This window comes from Rhinopithecus roxellana, chromosome 4 (genome assembly GCF_007565055.1).
Source record: "Rhinopithecus roxellana isolate Shanxi Qingling chromosome 4, ASM756505v1, whole genome shotgun sequence".
Classification (NCBI taxonomy): domain Eukaryota; kingdom Metazoa; phylum Chordata; class Mammalia; order Primates; family Cercopithecidae; genus Rhinopithecus; species Rhinopithecus roxellana.
In genome coordinates, this window is record NC_044552.1 from 130,450,368 (window position 1) to 130,467,351 (window position 16,984).

The window sequence follows — 16,984 nt, forward strand, 5'->3', positions numbered from 1 at the left end:
ACACAAGAGCGTGTTCTGCCAAAAATTAACTTTGTATCGTGGAAGTTGTGTGAAGAAAATTGTGATATTTATGTTCTCAGGGTTTTCAAAAGTAATGAAGATATTTGTTTAATTAGCTATGTATAATATATTTGTGAGAAAAAATTTTCTTATAAGTCAAATACTGACCAGAAGCAAAGTGGCTTCAGGCAAAATGAGAGTTCCGCAGGCGTCTTAATATCTCTGAATAATTTTGGACTTGATATATATAATTTCTTTCTGTTATTCAGTGAAACAATTTCCGATGGGCTTGAGAAAAAGAGCTCATCAATGCTGAGGTGAACACAAGGAGATTAGCTCTTCACAATTTCTGGAAGAGACCCCATTGACCCTGGTGGGTTTCCAACAATAACTTACCCAGCATGTGGTGTGGACTGTGGAACGGGATGGTTCAGGTTTAAATGCTTTCTCATATTCGCTGTGTGACACTGGGAAGGTTACTTCAGTTTTTTGTGCCCCCGTTTCCTCATCTGTAAAACAAACAGTGCTAACTTCAGTGTTTTAATGAGTGTTAAAAGAGCAAATACATCTAAAGTGCTCAAGATAGTGCCTGTATATGGTAAGGATTGATGATGATGATTTTTCATACAGGTTTTCCACTTTAGAAGATTGAAAGAGGAGAATATCCATGTTTCTAAAGGACAAATTCTATAGGTGAATACCAACTGTAAGTGACTAAGTTATTTTAGACAATGCAATCATTCATCCTAGCCATATTCATAAAATGATGGCTCATGGAAAATCGTAGGCAGTTGGATAGTTCCCCCTGCTGGATAATGTAGGGATTGCGCCTGAGCACTGAGCGCTTGGCGAAAATGTAAATTGTACCTAAAGAAAGCTTTTTTTAAATTGAGGCTTGACTGACATACAAAAAAGTGTATATATTTAATATATACAACTTGACAAATTTGAAGATAAGTACATACCCATGAAACTATCACCATAAAGAAAAAGGTTTTATTTTTCTAACTTGGGGTTATGGTTATAAAACCAATGACTGTTACCAACAAAAATACATAAATATATAATTTTAAAAATAAAAATTGGTAGAAAGTAATAGTAATAATAATAGCAGCTAACAAATATCTACTGGAGTTTACTATGTCCCAGTGGGTATTTCACATCCACCTTATGAGGTACGTACCAGCATCTCCTTCATTTACACAAGGGATTGAGGCACAAATAAGTAACTAGCCCAAGACCATGCAGTCACGGAGTGGCAAAGCCAGGCTTCAACCTAGGCAGCCTGACAGCAGAGATAGTGCTATTCATCACAGTAAGCACTCGTAAGAGTTTATGTATGTATTCAAACGTCTCCTTCTTTCTTCCCTTCTTTTGGTCCTTGTAAACACCCAAACTGCTCCTAGTCATTTCCCAAGCTGCAGTGACACAATCCCCCTGCCACCGTTCTGGGCATCTCTGTAGGACCTTTGGGCCTTTGACGTGGTTCTCTTGTGGCTGTCCAGTTGAGTCCATGGATGAAGTACCCTCCAGTGGATATGGAGTGACTGAGACTCCTCTGGATGTGGCAAATACTTCCACTGTCAACCATTTGGCAAAGATGCAGGGCCTTGTTTCTTCACATTGAACATTGATGAGATCATGTGATAGCTGTGGACCACTGAGAGTCCCTAATAATAGTGTAGCCTGAGTTAGAACCATAGCCATGATCCAGAAAACCAAGAGTATCCTATGTAAATTAACAGTGACTATGAAGACACGGTAAACGTCAACCCAGGATTCTTCTACCTCACCCACCCAGTCCTGCTCCTCTGACCTGATGAACACCTACTGACCCCTTGATCTCAGCAAAACGTCGCTTCCACAGAAAGCCCCCAAGTAGATTAAGTTCCGTTACACATCCTCAAAGTCCTGTATGTCTTTCTTTCCGAACTTTTCTCACAATTTTAATTATATATTTATTCCGAATAATTTTTATCCACTCCCACTGCAATGTAAATTCGATGTTGACAAAAGTGTCATATGTTACCTCTCACCACTGTGTGCACAGCACCCAGTGCCTGGAACATAATCAAATTCCGAGAAACACTTGTCAAATGAACATGAGAATCTGTCTAGACTCAAAATAACTCACAGGGTCTCTGAGCACTCTTCCTTTTAGAAGGTCTTATCGTTAAAATTGTCATCCTTATTCTATCTCAGCATAATATCCTATGATTCTTTCCCTTTGAAATCATTGACAGATAGTAAGTCTTCTAACATTAAGTGGAGACTCACCCTTCTTTCATTCCTCCATCACTCATGTCTGGCATTTCTTCTCTTTGGCTGGCTGAGCATCTCTTGTTATTTTAATTTTTTCTATTTCTTTGTCAATGTCTTGGCTCTTCTCTGAACAACTCCTAGATTTTAATTTCACTCATAATACGTGGTGCCCAGAATTAAAACTAACACTCAGGGTGTGATTTCAGCAGTGGTGAAGAAAGAGACCTTTTGTCTCCCTCAGAGCAGATATGACACCTCTAGTAATAGAGTCCAGGTATGCACTTTTTTGTTGTTGGTCTACACAGATATCCATCATAGTAAACTTGTGCTTAACTAAAACCTCGCAGATGTGATTACTTGTGTAGTTCATATTGTAGATTAGTGCTTTTCTTATGATAAAATTATTTTTATCCCTGTCATATGTCATCATTAGAATGACCATGATGCTGGCCTGCCAGCATCTCCATCAATCTTTGTTCCTTTGGGACATTTGCTCCTTATTGCTGCTGCTTGTTTTGTGGACATGTCTTCCATATATACTCATACAAGTCACTGATACCATTGTATTGTAAAAAGGACCAGGACTTCATAGTTCATTACTTGACACTTCAATGCACATAGACAACTCTCGCTGTTGGACAACACTCCTATTTTTGGGACATAAACACCTGTGAAACCAGAGTGAGCCACAGAAGGCAGTAGAAGGCTTCTCTGGGGAGGTGGGACTTTAGTCTTGCACAAGACAGAAAGGAAGGGGACTACTTTCCAGATTAAGTGGCCACCTTGGGTGAAGGCATGGGTTTGGGAATGGCTGTATTTTTTAAGATGTTTTATTTTTCTTTTCAGATAATGACTTTACCAGTGAATATAACCAGCCTGTAATTTAGCATTCTAAATTATGGAGACTTTTAGAAATGCAAATCTAAGGAGGGTAATACCTTTAGCCAAATTGCAAACTGCTGGCAAATCAATTCAGTGCTCTGTAACACAATATATTGTCATGTTTTTGTTACCCTCATATGTCAATTCAGTGATAACTTACAATGCAAAAATATCATTGGAATACCAAATAAAAACATCGCTTTTTTTAATGGCAGAGCCAGTTATTTTATACAAATTAATATGACTTTTGAAGTTACACAGTTCCCTTCTTTTAGAGTGAGTTAGATCCTACAAATTGCTGGAGTTCCTTGCTTCAGGGCAATTGTGTGTGTGTAAAAGGTAGCTCTCCTTTATTCTGGGGTTCCTCTAAAGCAAGATAAAGACCCATGGATAAAAAGACTTAAAATTCTGCCTTGAGGAAATTCAACATGCTAGTACCAGTTTCAGGTTAAAATCATTTTTAAAATATTAAGTCTTTCCATAAATAATGGGACTGACAGCGGACATGGTGACTCATGCCTGTAGCACCAGTACTTTGAGAGGATTAGGCAGACAGATTGCTTGAGCCCAGAAGTTTGAGACCAGCCTGGGCAACGTGGCAAAACCCCATCTCTACAAAAAACACAAAAAGTAGCCAGGCATGGTGGTGTATACTACTTGGGAGGCTGAGGTGGGAGGGTCGCTTGACCCCAGGAGGTTAAGGTTGCAGTGAGCTGAGATTTCACCACTACACTCCAACCTGGGCAACAGAGTGAGACCCTGTCTAAAACAACAACAACAACAAAAAACAAAACTGTCAATGTAAACATTAATTCTGTACAAACTGTCCTAGTAAACAAAGCAGTAGCATTCTTTCCTAACAAGACTACTTTAACACACAACTTATAGGCATTTTGGTTTAGTTGTGTTTCTAAAACAGCTAAAGACACTCTGCAGGAAAACAGTTCACTTGAAGGCTGATCATTTAAAGGGTCAATGATTCAAACAGCTGATTTCACAATAAATGGTCATAATGTTGTCCCAAGGGTTTCATTTCTCCATCTACTGCTGTGAGAGGTGGTTCTATAAGATGGACTAGGCCCTACTTGTAGCCACTCCACTGTCTCTCTTTCAACCTCCCCTACACAAGGGTGTACATGTGCACAGATATGTGTACACGTGCACCCCTGCATACACACACAGAATAGCTGACTTCATTTAGTGTCTGTCATTAGGAAGACACAGTTTCCCTCCTAGCAGTGCACGATGCAGAACAAGCCGTGAGCAGAACATCAGGCAACCTGAGTTCTAGTTCCCGTTGACCTGTGTCTCCCCGCTTTTCCTTACCCAATCTCTCTTCTCCCCTGCTCATGCAAACTTTTGCTTATCTCCACTCCGTCACCTCCTGTTCCTTCCTCAGCCTTTGGTAATCTCTCTTCTCTTCAGTGGACAGATGGAGAAAGTTTAACCATCAGGCTGGGTTCGGTGGCTCACACCTGTAATCCCAGCACTTTGGGAGGCAGAGACGAGTGGATCACCTCAGGTCAGGAGTTCAAGACCAGCCTGGCCAATATGATGAAAACCCGTCTCTACTAAAAATAAAACAATTAGCCAGGCATGGTGGCGGGTGCTTGTAATCTTAGCTACTCGGGAGGCTGAGGCAGAAGAATTGCTGGAACCCAGGAGGTGGAGGTTGCAGTGAGCTGAGATCATGCCACTGCACTCCAGCCTGGGTAACAAAGAGAGACTCTATCTCAGAAAAAAAAAAAAAAAAAGTTAACTTCCTGAAGAAAAGAGAAAAGCATTGATTACCAATTTCCATGGCATAAATATTGTCATTGTGGCTGATTTCAAACTATTAGGTTGGTGCAAAAGTTATTGAGGTTTTTGCCATTTAATGATAAAACCCACAACTAATTTTGCCATAACCTAATACCAATTTGATGTCACTGAACAGAATTCGCAAGAAATATGCATAATGAGCTCTCTAAGCTAGTAGGAGCACAGCGCTGAGGGTGCCAGGGCCCCAGACACTGAGCACTGAAGGCTGTCTCTCAATAGGATACATGGCAAGTGGATGCTGGCTCCTACTACAGGCTGGCAGCTTTTACACCCACCCTGTTGGGTGATAGAGGATCTGTCCGAGAGACCTATGCTCCCCGTATTCTCCTGAACCTGCTATCACAAAGGTCACTGGTGAGTTCAGATTTGCAAAACTCAATGGATATCATTTTTTCTCTTTGTTGTACTAGACACTCTGATATCTTCCTCCACAAAACTCTGCTCTCTTGGATCCTATAAAACATAAATCCCACTGATCAAAGACCACCCAGAACACACCAATAGTCAAATAAAATTAAACTTATTAACTTGCTGCAGCAAGGGATGTTGCACACCATGGGGAACTCTGGGGATGTCTTGGTTAGGATGTCTCCTCACACAGGAGGGGTGAGATTGAGGCTGATGTTAGGTGATCTTCGTGAGGGCTCGAGAGGTGGATGTTTTATTCTGAGTTATCTCATGCCTGGAAGAGGGGTATCTTGTTTTGTGGGTCCCTGGTGTTTTGTTTTTCCCATGTTGAGATCTGATTAGGGAATGATCTTGTTTTGGTCTTGCTCTGTCACAATTACAGAGTGACCCTGTCTAATGCTGCTATTGTGTGAAACTATTTATGTTCAGTGAGGATTATTACAGCCTAGCTGTGGTTTTCCAAGCCAACTAGCACTGTCAGGGATTTTTTCTTTTTCCTTTCTCACTGGTTCTCCATCCATCCCTTCCCTTTCTCCTTAACACGCTAGTCTCTCTCTGCCTCGCCACCTGCCGGTTTTGTATTCTCTAGAATTCCTTCTAAACATTTTCAACACTCTGCTTGTCCTTCTAAATATTTTCTTTGTGTTACATCATCCACTTTTGTGATTTCAACGCCTGCTTATGTACTCATGGTTGCAAATATATACCTTTAGATCACACCTTTCCTTTATGCTTCAAAATTTTATATCCAACTTCCAGCCAGATGGCACCACCTGGGTCCTCACTCAGTACAGAGTTCAAATTGCTTTTTCTTCTCCTAAACCAGTTATCTTCTTTCTGTAGCCTCTGCAGCACCTCCATCATCTTGATCACCAACATTAAAACTCCAAGACCATCCTTGATGCTTTCTTTATCTCTCACTCTATATTTAGTAATTTAGAAATGAGCTGCCTACTCTACCTCCTAAATATTTCTGCCATCCAGGCTCTCTGCTCCATCCCAATGCTCCTCCCCTGGCTCATTATTTTATTACTGCAGCTGCCCCCTAACTGACCCCTCCCCCTCTCCTAAGCCCACCTCCTACAAGATCACTAAAAGGATCAGCTAAACATGAATCTGCCCCTGACACTCCATGCGTCGCTCACTGGTTCTCCATCATGTCTTTGATTAAGTCTGAGCTTCCTGAAAGTGACATATGAAACCCACCCCTTCCCCATGATCTGGTGTCTGTTCGCCTCTCCAGCTGCACCTGTCACTTCTGCGTGCCTTACACTTCCCACTGTTGTCACTTCTCAGATACACGATGTTATTCCTGCTTTTCTCTTGATGCTATTTATGGAATACCTTTCCTCCCAGTCCCCTCCCTATTTACTTCCTACTGATCTCTTAAGATCAGCTTCAGACCACATCCCCCAAGAAATCATCCCTGAATCCTGGCCTATGCCCTCTGTCACCTCCTCCAAACTAATGTAACTACGTGCTCCTCCCCAGTGCTTCCAAACCCTGGAAGAATGTGGACTAATTACATTGTTCTGAGTCATCTCTTTTATGTCCCTATTGGGCCGTGGGCTCCTTGAGGAAAGGGACTTCATCTTATTCTTCTTTATACCCCCAGCACCTGTCATAATTCAGGTGTTACATAATTGCTTGATTAATGTGTGAATAAATGATTGGTTGTGTCAACAACCACTCGTGAAACTTGGCTTCTCTGAACTTCAGCATAGTATCTGTCTGTTGAGATAGTTAAAAAATGAACCATAAGGAAATGAATCGCTCTAAAATGCCGTGGAAGTAGAGATAAATGAAAAACTTCTCAAAATCAAAATTGAGAAGGAAGTATTTCTTTGGAACAGTAGATGGCAGTAGCACATCATATTTCAGCATAGCATTCGCTACGCATTCGGCCATCCTAACGTGGGGCCATGTCTGGGGGTTATGAGAGCAGAGACAAAGGCACGGCACTTTTGGGCCTGGAGCAGTCAGCATATTTTTTTTTTTTTTCTTTTTTGAGACAAGGGTCTCACTTTCTTACCCAGGCTGGAGTGCAGTGGTGCAATCACAGCTGACTGCAGTGACTGCAGCCTTGACCTCCCAGGGCTCAGGTGATCCTCCCTTCTCAGCCTCCTGAGTAGCTGGGACTACAGGTGTGCACCACCACGTCCTGCTAATTTTTGTATTTTTTTGTAGAGACAGGGTTTTTCCATATTGCCTGAGCTGTTTTTGAACTCCTGAGCTCAAGGGAGTTCAGCCTCAGTCTCCCTGGGATTACAGGCGTGAGCCTCCACAACTGGCCAAATCAGCGTAATTATTAAGAGCCAAAAGTTAAGGGTGATTTCAGACACATTTCTTCTCTGTGACTTAATTCTAATGAAATTCCAGTTCTAACCTCCTCCCTGGAACCAGCGTGGCAGCATTCCAAAAGGAACTGTTGACAGCCTTTCAGTGGGTGGGAAGCAAAGAGCATTTGTTTAGCAAGAAGCATTTGTTTAAAACCATGTTCTCAGAATACCCTAAGCTACTTTACAAATAATGTATTTTTGAATTCTCATAACTGTGAGTTAGGTGCTGTCAGGCCCATCTTACAGAAAAAAACATTGAGACTGACTCAGTAAATTAGCTTAGTAAATGGGGGATTCAAACTCCAACCTGCTTGCCACAATGCGTGCAACCTATCACGCTGATGTCCTATTCTCTTAATTGAGCTAAAAGCTGTGACTTAAGCATAGCATTTGGAACAAACAAGTAAATGGAATTAATGAGTTGTCAGTATAGACATATACTATCTCCTGATAATAGTTAAATATCAACACCAGTCCCAAGCTTGAAAGTCACTGGGGTAAGTGGAGAATGAAACACTGAGCTCAAACAATGTCATCTGGAGCCCAGAAATACAGTTAGAAGTAACAAAGGCTAACATTAATTGAATGCTGCAAGGCACGTGGCACTATTCTAAGTATAAGATACGTATTAATTTCTTTAATTTCAGATCCACCTGGTGAGGTAGGTACAATGATTATACCTACTTTGCAGATGAGGATACAGAGCCACAGATCATTTAAATTACTTGTTTAAGGCTACTCAACAGGTCAGTGTTAGAGCCCAGACCAACTCTCTGGCTCTAAGGCCTCGGCACCTAGCCACCACACAATTAGTTATCATAATAATAATCATGGCAACCAGCCCTTGTATAGTGTGATGTGTCAGTCTCTGTGTTAACTACACATTAATTTCTCTTATCCTTACAACATCTCTATGAGGTTTGTACAATTATTGCTTCTATGTTACAGATGAGGAAACTGAGGCATGGGGAAGCTAAATCAGTTTTCCTAGATAGCACAGCTAGTAAGTGGCAGAACCGGGCCACATACCCAGATCTTTACAGAGCTGCACAATTAACTCCTAAAACTTTCCATTTCAATGTGTATTTTCTTAAATTTATTGGAACACATTTGAAATTTGTAGAGCATACTCAGTTGTCAGTATATATTTTAAGACTCTATCTCTCCAAACCAATTCCAGAACTCATTCTTTCTCACACATATGCACTCTCTCTCTCTCATTGCAGTGTGAAAATTATTATTATGCTCCTGGGTCTATCACAAAAATGCTGGTTGTACATCCCAGGGTTATTTCAGCCTGGAAATTTTCCAATAAATATTCAGCTCAGGCCTAAATGATTCATGCCCTTAAAATACACTTTTTACAAATATCCTCACCGACAGGGGGAAGGGAATGAGAAAACACAGGCCCACATTGAGCTGAGCTGTGTTTAAAATTACCTGGACTTCTTTCTTGAACAAGTTGAAGGAGCCATCCATGTTTGTGGGCTTTTTGTATTTAAAAGTCACACATTTCAGTCTGTTTCTGATATTGACGTTTTGTTTCATTTGGAGCTTTAGAAACATGTTTGCATCTCTCAGTGAGTCCCTTCCTGCAAATGAGACCACCTCAGCCCAGCCCATAATAACCTCTCAGAGACTACTTGGCCTTGTCTCCTGCCTATACACAGGTCTTTGTCTTATCCCCAAACAGATCTAAAACACCTCAAAGCAGAGGTTTCCACTCCTCTGTATTCCTACAGTGTCCACTTCACCTGCCAGGCTCAATATTCCTTCAAGAAGTAGAACTGATCTTAGCACTTTGGGAGGCTGAGGTAGGTGAATCATGAGGTCAGGAGTTCGAAACCAGCCCGAACATGGTAAAATGCCATCTGTACTAAAAATAAAATAAAATAAATAAATAAATAAATAAATAGCCAGGTGTGGTGGCATGCACCTTTAGTCCCAGCTACTTGGGAGGCGGAGGCAGGAGAATCACTTGAACCTGGGAAGCGGGGGTTGTAGTGAGTCAAAATTGTACCACTGCACTCCAGCCTGGGTAACAGCAGGACTCTGTCTCAAAAATTTTTAAAAGAAAATAGGCCGGGCATGGTGGCTATGCCTGTAATCCCAGCACTTTGGGACGCCAAGGTGAGTGGATCACAAGATCAGGAGATGGAGACCATCCTGGTTAACATGGTGAAACCCCGTCTCTACTAAAAAATACAAAAAACTAGCGGGGCGTGGTGTCAGGTGCCTGTAGTACCAGCTACTCCAGCCTGGGCAACAGAGCAAGACTCCGTCTCCAAAAAAAAAAAAAGAAAAAGAAAAAAAGAAAATGAAAAAAGAAATAGAACTGCCAAATAATAAGTTTGCCATGTGGATAGAGATGAGAATCAGAAAAATGTTCTCTTTGTTTTCTGGTTTTCTTTTTTTAAAAACTTTTATTTTCAAGTTCCAGATACATATGCAGGTTTGTTACATAGTTAAACATATGTCATGGGGGTTTGTTACGCAGATTATTTCATCACCCAGGTATTAAGCCTAGTACCTATTGGTTGTTTTTCCTGATCTTCTTCCTCCTCCCATGCTCCACCCTCTGACAGACCCCTGTGTCTATTGCTTCCCTCTGTGTGTCCGTGTGTTCTCATCACTTAGCTCCCACTTATAAGTGAGAACATACAGTATTTGGTTTTCTGTTCCTGCACTAGTTTGCTAAGGAAAACGGCTTCCAATTCCATCTGTGTTCTTGTAAAGGACATGATCTTGTTCCTTTTTATGGCTGCACAGTATTCCATGGTCTATATGAGCCATACTTTCTTTATCCAGTCTACCATTGATGGACATTGAGCTTCATTCCATGTTTTTGCTAGTGTGAATAGTGTTGCAATGAACATATGTGTGTATGTGTCTTTATGACAGAATGATTTATATTCCTTTGGGTATATACCAGTGATATGGTTTGGCTGTGTCCCTACCCAAATCTCTTCTTGAGTTCCCACATGTTGGGGGAGGGACCTGGTGGGAGGTAATTGAATCATGGGAGTGGGTCTTTTCCGTGCTGTGGGTCTTTTCCATGCTGTTCTTGTGCTCGTGAATTAGTCTCAGGAGATCTGATGGTTTTTAAAATGTGAGTTTCCCTGCACAAGCTCTCTCTTTGCCTGCCACCATCCATGTAAGACGAGATTTGCTCCTCCTTGCCTTCCACCATGATCATGAGGCCTAACCAGCCATGTGGAACTGCAAGTCCATTAAATCTCTTTCTTTTGTAAATTGCCCAGTCTTGCATATGTCTTTATCAGCAGCATGAAAACGAACTAATACACCCAGCAATGGGATTGCTGAGTCAAATGGTATTTCTTTCTTTAGGTCTTTAGGAATCGTCACAGTCTTCCACAATGGTTGAACTAATTTACATTCTTCCTAACAGAGTAAAAGCGTTCCTTTTTCTCCACAACCTAGTCAGCATGTTATTTTTTGACTTTTTCATAATAGCCATTCTGTCTGGTGTGAGATGATATTTCATTGTGGTTTTAATTTGCATTGCTCTAATGATCAGTGGTGTTGAGCTACTTTTCATATACTTTTTGGCCACATGCATGTCATATCCCTTTGCCCATTTTTTAATGGGGTTGTTTGCTTTTTCTTGTAAGTTTTTTTAAGTTCCTTACAGATGCTAGATATTAGACCTTTGTCAGATGCATAGTTTTCAAAATGAGAAAGAGGAAAATATTCTAAAATATATACATATCCTGTAATATCTAATACCTCTGTTTAAAAAAAAAAAAAGTAGTTCTTGAACTCGTTCAGGAAATCTGCATCTGCCAGTGAGACCCATCCCTCCATCAGTTGGGAGTCAGCTGACATTTTCATGCAGAGAGACAAAGTGGAGCAGCAGTCAGGAGGCTTATTAATTTATTAATGTTCAATTAGAAAACGTTGAAAGAGCTATGCTGACTCTTAGAACTCACATAGAATATTAAGTAGGATGCAAGGATACCCTCAAGTCTTTTGACAAATATCCTGCTTCATTTCCCTGGAGATGAACTTAGCAGATTATAACATTTCTTGTCTGTTATTGTAGTGCTGTCACCATTTTCATTAATTGGACTCAGATGAAGATTCCTGTAAATGAAGCAAAAGCTCTAAGTCTTTTTCTTATCCTAGTGTTCTGTATACATGCATATGCACTGTGCATATACACATTCAATATGTGAAACCAAGTGCTTTTGTTTCAGAAAGCAACAATAAATTTCTGATCTGAGAAATCTAATAAATATATGAATCTCATTTATTACATTTATAGAAATTTGCATTTACTACATATGATCTTGGTGTATAGTTAGCACCAGCGGGCCTAAGAGATGTTTTTTAAAAGTTGAAATCTCAAATGGCAAAGCACACAAATTAAATATGGTTATTCTATTACAAGAGAATCAGCTTTTTACATTTTGAAAGATTTAAAGGAGTGTTTCTTTTAAAATTACATGAGTTAATCAAGCCCTTTATCAGTTGGGTTTGTGGCAACTAGAAAGGAATATAGACCCTCCCACTTCTGTTTCTTTTGAGTTTTCAGTCTAATTTGGAGGACAGTTCATAATGGAATATATATGAAAACAAATAGCATTAAAAAGTATATATTAAGTGCCCAGTGGAGACATACTGAGTGAACATTCAGAGGAGAGCTGGAAAAAGAATTATGGGGTAGGCTGGTGCTATGAACTGTTTGTGTCTCCCCAAAATTCATATGTTAACTCTGAACCCCTAATGTGATGTTATTAGGAGGCGGGGCTTTTGGAATGTATGAAAGTGGAATCTTCATGAATGGGATTGGTGCACTGAGAAGAGACATGGAGAGAGCTTGCAGTAGCTGCAAGAAAAGAATTTCCTTAGGCTGTCAAGATGCAGCAACTTGTTCTGGCAGATTATGACTCTTCTTCAGCTTCAAAGAAATAAAGGTTTTGAGCAAATACACTTAGTGTTTGTTGCATACTTTCCTTGAGGAACTACCAAATACAAGGAATTGGATATGTATTGACAGTTAGTATTTATTAAGTGTTCACATGGGGTCAGAAATTGTGGCAAGCAATTCTCATGCATTGTCTGCAGTCTTTCCAAAAACCATGAGAGATAGATACTATATCTCCCCTATTGCAGATAAGAGAAAACTGAGGATCAGAGAAGTTAAGCAACGTGTCCAAGGTCTTGGTAGCCTTGGACTAAGGCTTGGTATTTCTCATCCAAAAAGTTGGTTTCCAGGAGTCTGCGCTGGGTCTATCCAGCAAAATCTGTGTTCTTTAAATTAAACATCACTGTCTCTTGAGATCATGCTTTAAAAAGGATGAAATGGGCTTTTTATTCTAATTTTTCAGGATGTTTAAAAACTTATGAAATAGCACATGCTCTATGTTAGTTGCCTTGATGGCTTGGTTTGAGGTTAGTGTATTAATCAGAGCATAATGTAAGTAACTTTGAGTGAAAAGGACAATTCCAACTGCAAAGAATGTCAGAGAGAATGACGCTGAAGAAATTCGGGCATGTCTTGCAAAACCAAGAGCCAAGTGTTGGATCACGTATGCAATCTGGGATATAGTCCAATTGGGTTTCAGGCCCACTGGTCATCAAACAGTCCCAGCCAGAATATTTGGGAAGGTCTGGGACCTGAACAACAGTTACCCATGGTGCATCAGAACTAGAATGGGTACAGGCTTAACAACTTCTGAGAAAACTGCTCAGTGCTCAGCTTGCATAATCACTGACATTCCAGGGCATCTCTCTGCATAGGAAAGAACTGGAAACCAAGGAATGACAGAGAGAAGAAAGAGAGGGAGACTAGACAGCAGAGATAAGCCAAGAGGAGAGACGTGGAGAAAGGAATGCTCTCTCAGTATGTCAGGTAAGCAATGATAGAGTGGATTCAATTGCCCCTCTGAGAATCTAATGACACCAGCTGCCTTAAATGCAGATTATGCATCATATTTAGCTCTGTCCCAGAATCTCAGAGCAATATCCCAGGTTCTCAAGTTATTTCTGAACCAACATTGTGGAAAGGGAATCAAACTGGGAAACACTAGAGTTTTGGTCTTGACTTTGCAACTAATTATACAACTTTGGAAGATACTAAGTCTCTCCGGAATTAATTTTCCTCATCTGTAAAATGCAAAAGTTGAACTAGCTAACAGAGAGCTATAAAAATGAAAAATGGAGTATAAAGTGAAATCAATTATCCATGTAATCTTAGCCTGAAAAACAGCTTCCCTCCGAGATATCAAGAAAATCAGGGCAAATATGGTGGAGATGATTCCTAAGACTTTTCTAGATAAATGCATACATTTTCTCTGGAATTAATTTTCCTTATCTGCAAAATGCAGAAGTTGAACTAGCTAACAGCTGTGAAAATGAAAATTGGAATATAAAGTGAAATCAATTATCCATGTAATCTTAACCTGAAAAACAGCTTCCACCCGAGGTATCAAGAAAATCAGAGCAAACATGGTAGAGATGATTCCTAAGACTTTTCTAGATAAATGCATACATTCACCTCTTTATCTTGCATGTTTATATTACAATCAATATACAGTAAAAATTTCATTGATGAAGAAAATATATGACAGAAGACAGACCTGTTCCTGAACATTTGTGGAGCCTGGGCTGAGAATAGGAATGGAGGCCAAGTACCATATGTCTAAGTATTTAAAAGTTATAAGTCAAGACAGCAAACACAGAAATGAAATATGTTGCATCCTCTTATCTTGACAAAGTTACCTCCTGACAACCTGGAAGGTCAGGTTTGAATTGAGAAACCATGGAGCTTGCTGGATATTAGACCTTTGTCAGATGCAGAGTTTGCAAATATTTTTTCCCATCCTGTAGGTCATCTGTTTATTCTGTTGATAGTTTCTTTTGCTGTGCAAAAGCTCCCCAACTCATTGAGGCCAGCATCATCCTGATACCAAAACCTGTCAGAGATACAGCAACAACAACAAAAACACTTCGGTGTTTCCCTCCCCCGGCTCCTTTCTGCACTGCCAGGATGTCGTACACCCCAGGTGTACACACCCCAGTTCACATGCCATGCTCTGTCCAAATTCCCTAAATAGCCATCCCTTAGCTACCATGGAGGACTTGGGGTGCACACACCAGCAGAGCATTTGGACCATGAGAGGATGGACCAAGGTTGGGGCTGGTTAGGTAGGGAATTTGTGGAACATGGGTACTCAGTGTGGTCATGAGAGGACCAATGAGGGCTTTCGGTGGTCATGTCCCCTTGGCCTAAGAACTTCTTGACCTGTGGGGAGGGCACAGTCAGAGGAGGGCCAGGATAGCTCCCATCAAAGCCAGGCCAGGCCAGGGGCCTCCTGTGTCCTGGGCATGCAAAGCTTTGCAACAGACAGCTGACAGCACTACTCCAGAGGATTGACATCAGAGCACCTATTTCTCTTGTGGACACAATGGGAACCTCCAGACATGCTCTTTTGAGCCCCACTGCACTCAAGAGAAATGTCGTCTGAGAGGCTCATGATGTCCCTTGCCTGCCTGTGCTGTCCCCACCCCTCTCCATCATCTCTGCTCAATTCTGTGGGGAGCAATATTAACTTACCTGCCCCTTCCCTTATTTCAGGAAGTCTGTTCTGCCACCATTACCTAATTGTATCATTCAGTTTTGTCTGGGGAAGTTTGGTGTTTTGTTTATTTTTAATTCAAAACAAAGCATATCTCTTTAGATGCATGAGATAAGACTGGAAAGATATAGGATATATGTTAACATGGTTATTTATGGGAGGTAAATTACAGGTAATTTTTATTTCCACTTTTGAATTCAGCTGTATTTTCTAGATATTCTATGATGAATGTATCAATTTTTTTAAAAACTTTTATTTTAGGTTCTGGGGTACATGTGAAGGTTTGTAAACTCATATCATGGAAGTTTGTTGTGTGGATTATTTTATCACACAGATATTACGCCCAAGACCCATTAGTTACCTTTTCTGCTCCTCTCCCTCTTCCCACTCCCACCCTCAAGTAGACCCCAGGGTCAGGTTTTTCCTTCTTTGTTCTCATGAGTTCTCATCATTTAGCTCCCACATACAAGTGAGAACATGTGGTATTTAGTTTTCTGTTCCTGAATTAGTTTATTAAAGATAATAGCCTCCAGCTCCATCATGTTCCCACAAAGACATAATCTCGTTCTTTTTTATGGCTAATACTATTCCATAGTATATATGTGCCACATTTTCTTTATCCAATCTTTCATTGATGGGCATTTAGGTTGATTCCATGTCTTTGCTATTGTAAATAGTGCTACACTGAACATTTGCATGCATGTATCTTTATGGCAGAATGATTTATATTCCTCTGGGTATGTACCCAGTAATAGGATTGTTGAGTCAAATGGTAATTCTGCTTTTAGCTCATTGAGGAGTTGCCATACTGCTTTCCAGTGGTTGAACTAGTTTACACTCCCACCAACAGTGTATAAAATGTTCCCTTTTCTCCACAACCTCACCAGCACCTGTTATTTTTTGACTTTTTAATAATAGCCATCTGTGGCTGGTATGAGATGGTGTCTTATTGTGGTTTTGATTTGCATTTCTTTATTGATCAGTGATATTGAGCTTTTCTCATATGCTTGTTGGCCACATGTATGTTTTCTTTTGAAAAGTATCTGTTCATATCCTTTGCCCACTTTTTAATGGGGTTGTTTGTTTTTCTCTTGGAAATTTGTTTAAGTACCTTATAGATGCTGGATATTAGACGTTTGTCTGATGCATAATTTGCAAGTATTTTCTCCCATTCTGTAGGTTGTCTGTTTACTCTGTTGATAGTTTCTTTTGCTGTGCAGAAGCTCCCCAACTCATTGAGGCCAGCATCATCCTGATACCAAAACCTGGCAGAGATACAACAACAACAAAAAACTTCAGGCCAATATCCTTGATGAACATTGATGCCTAAATCCTCAACACAATACTTGCAAGCTGAATCCAGCAGCACATCAAAAAGCTAATCCACCACAATCAAAGAGACTTAATCTCTGGGATGCAAGTTTGGTTCAACATATGCAAATCAATAGATGCAATTCATCCCATAAACAGAACTAAAGACAAAAACCCCATGATTATCTCAATAGATGCAGAAAAGTCTTTCAATAACATTCAAATCCCCTTCATGTTAAAAACTCTCAATAAACTAGATATTGAAGGAACATAACTCAAAATAATAAGAGCTATTTATGATAAACCCACAGCCAACATTATACTGAATGGGCAAAAGCTGGAAGCATTCCTTTTGCAAAC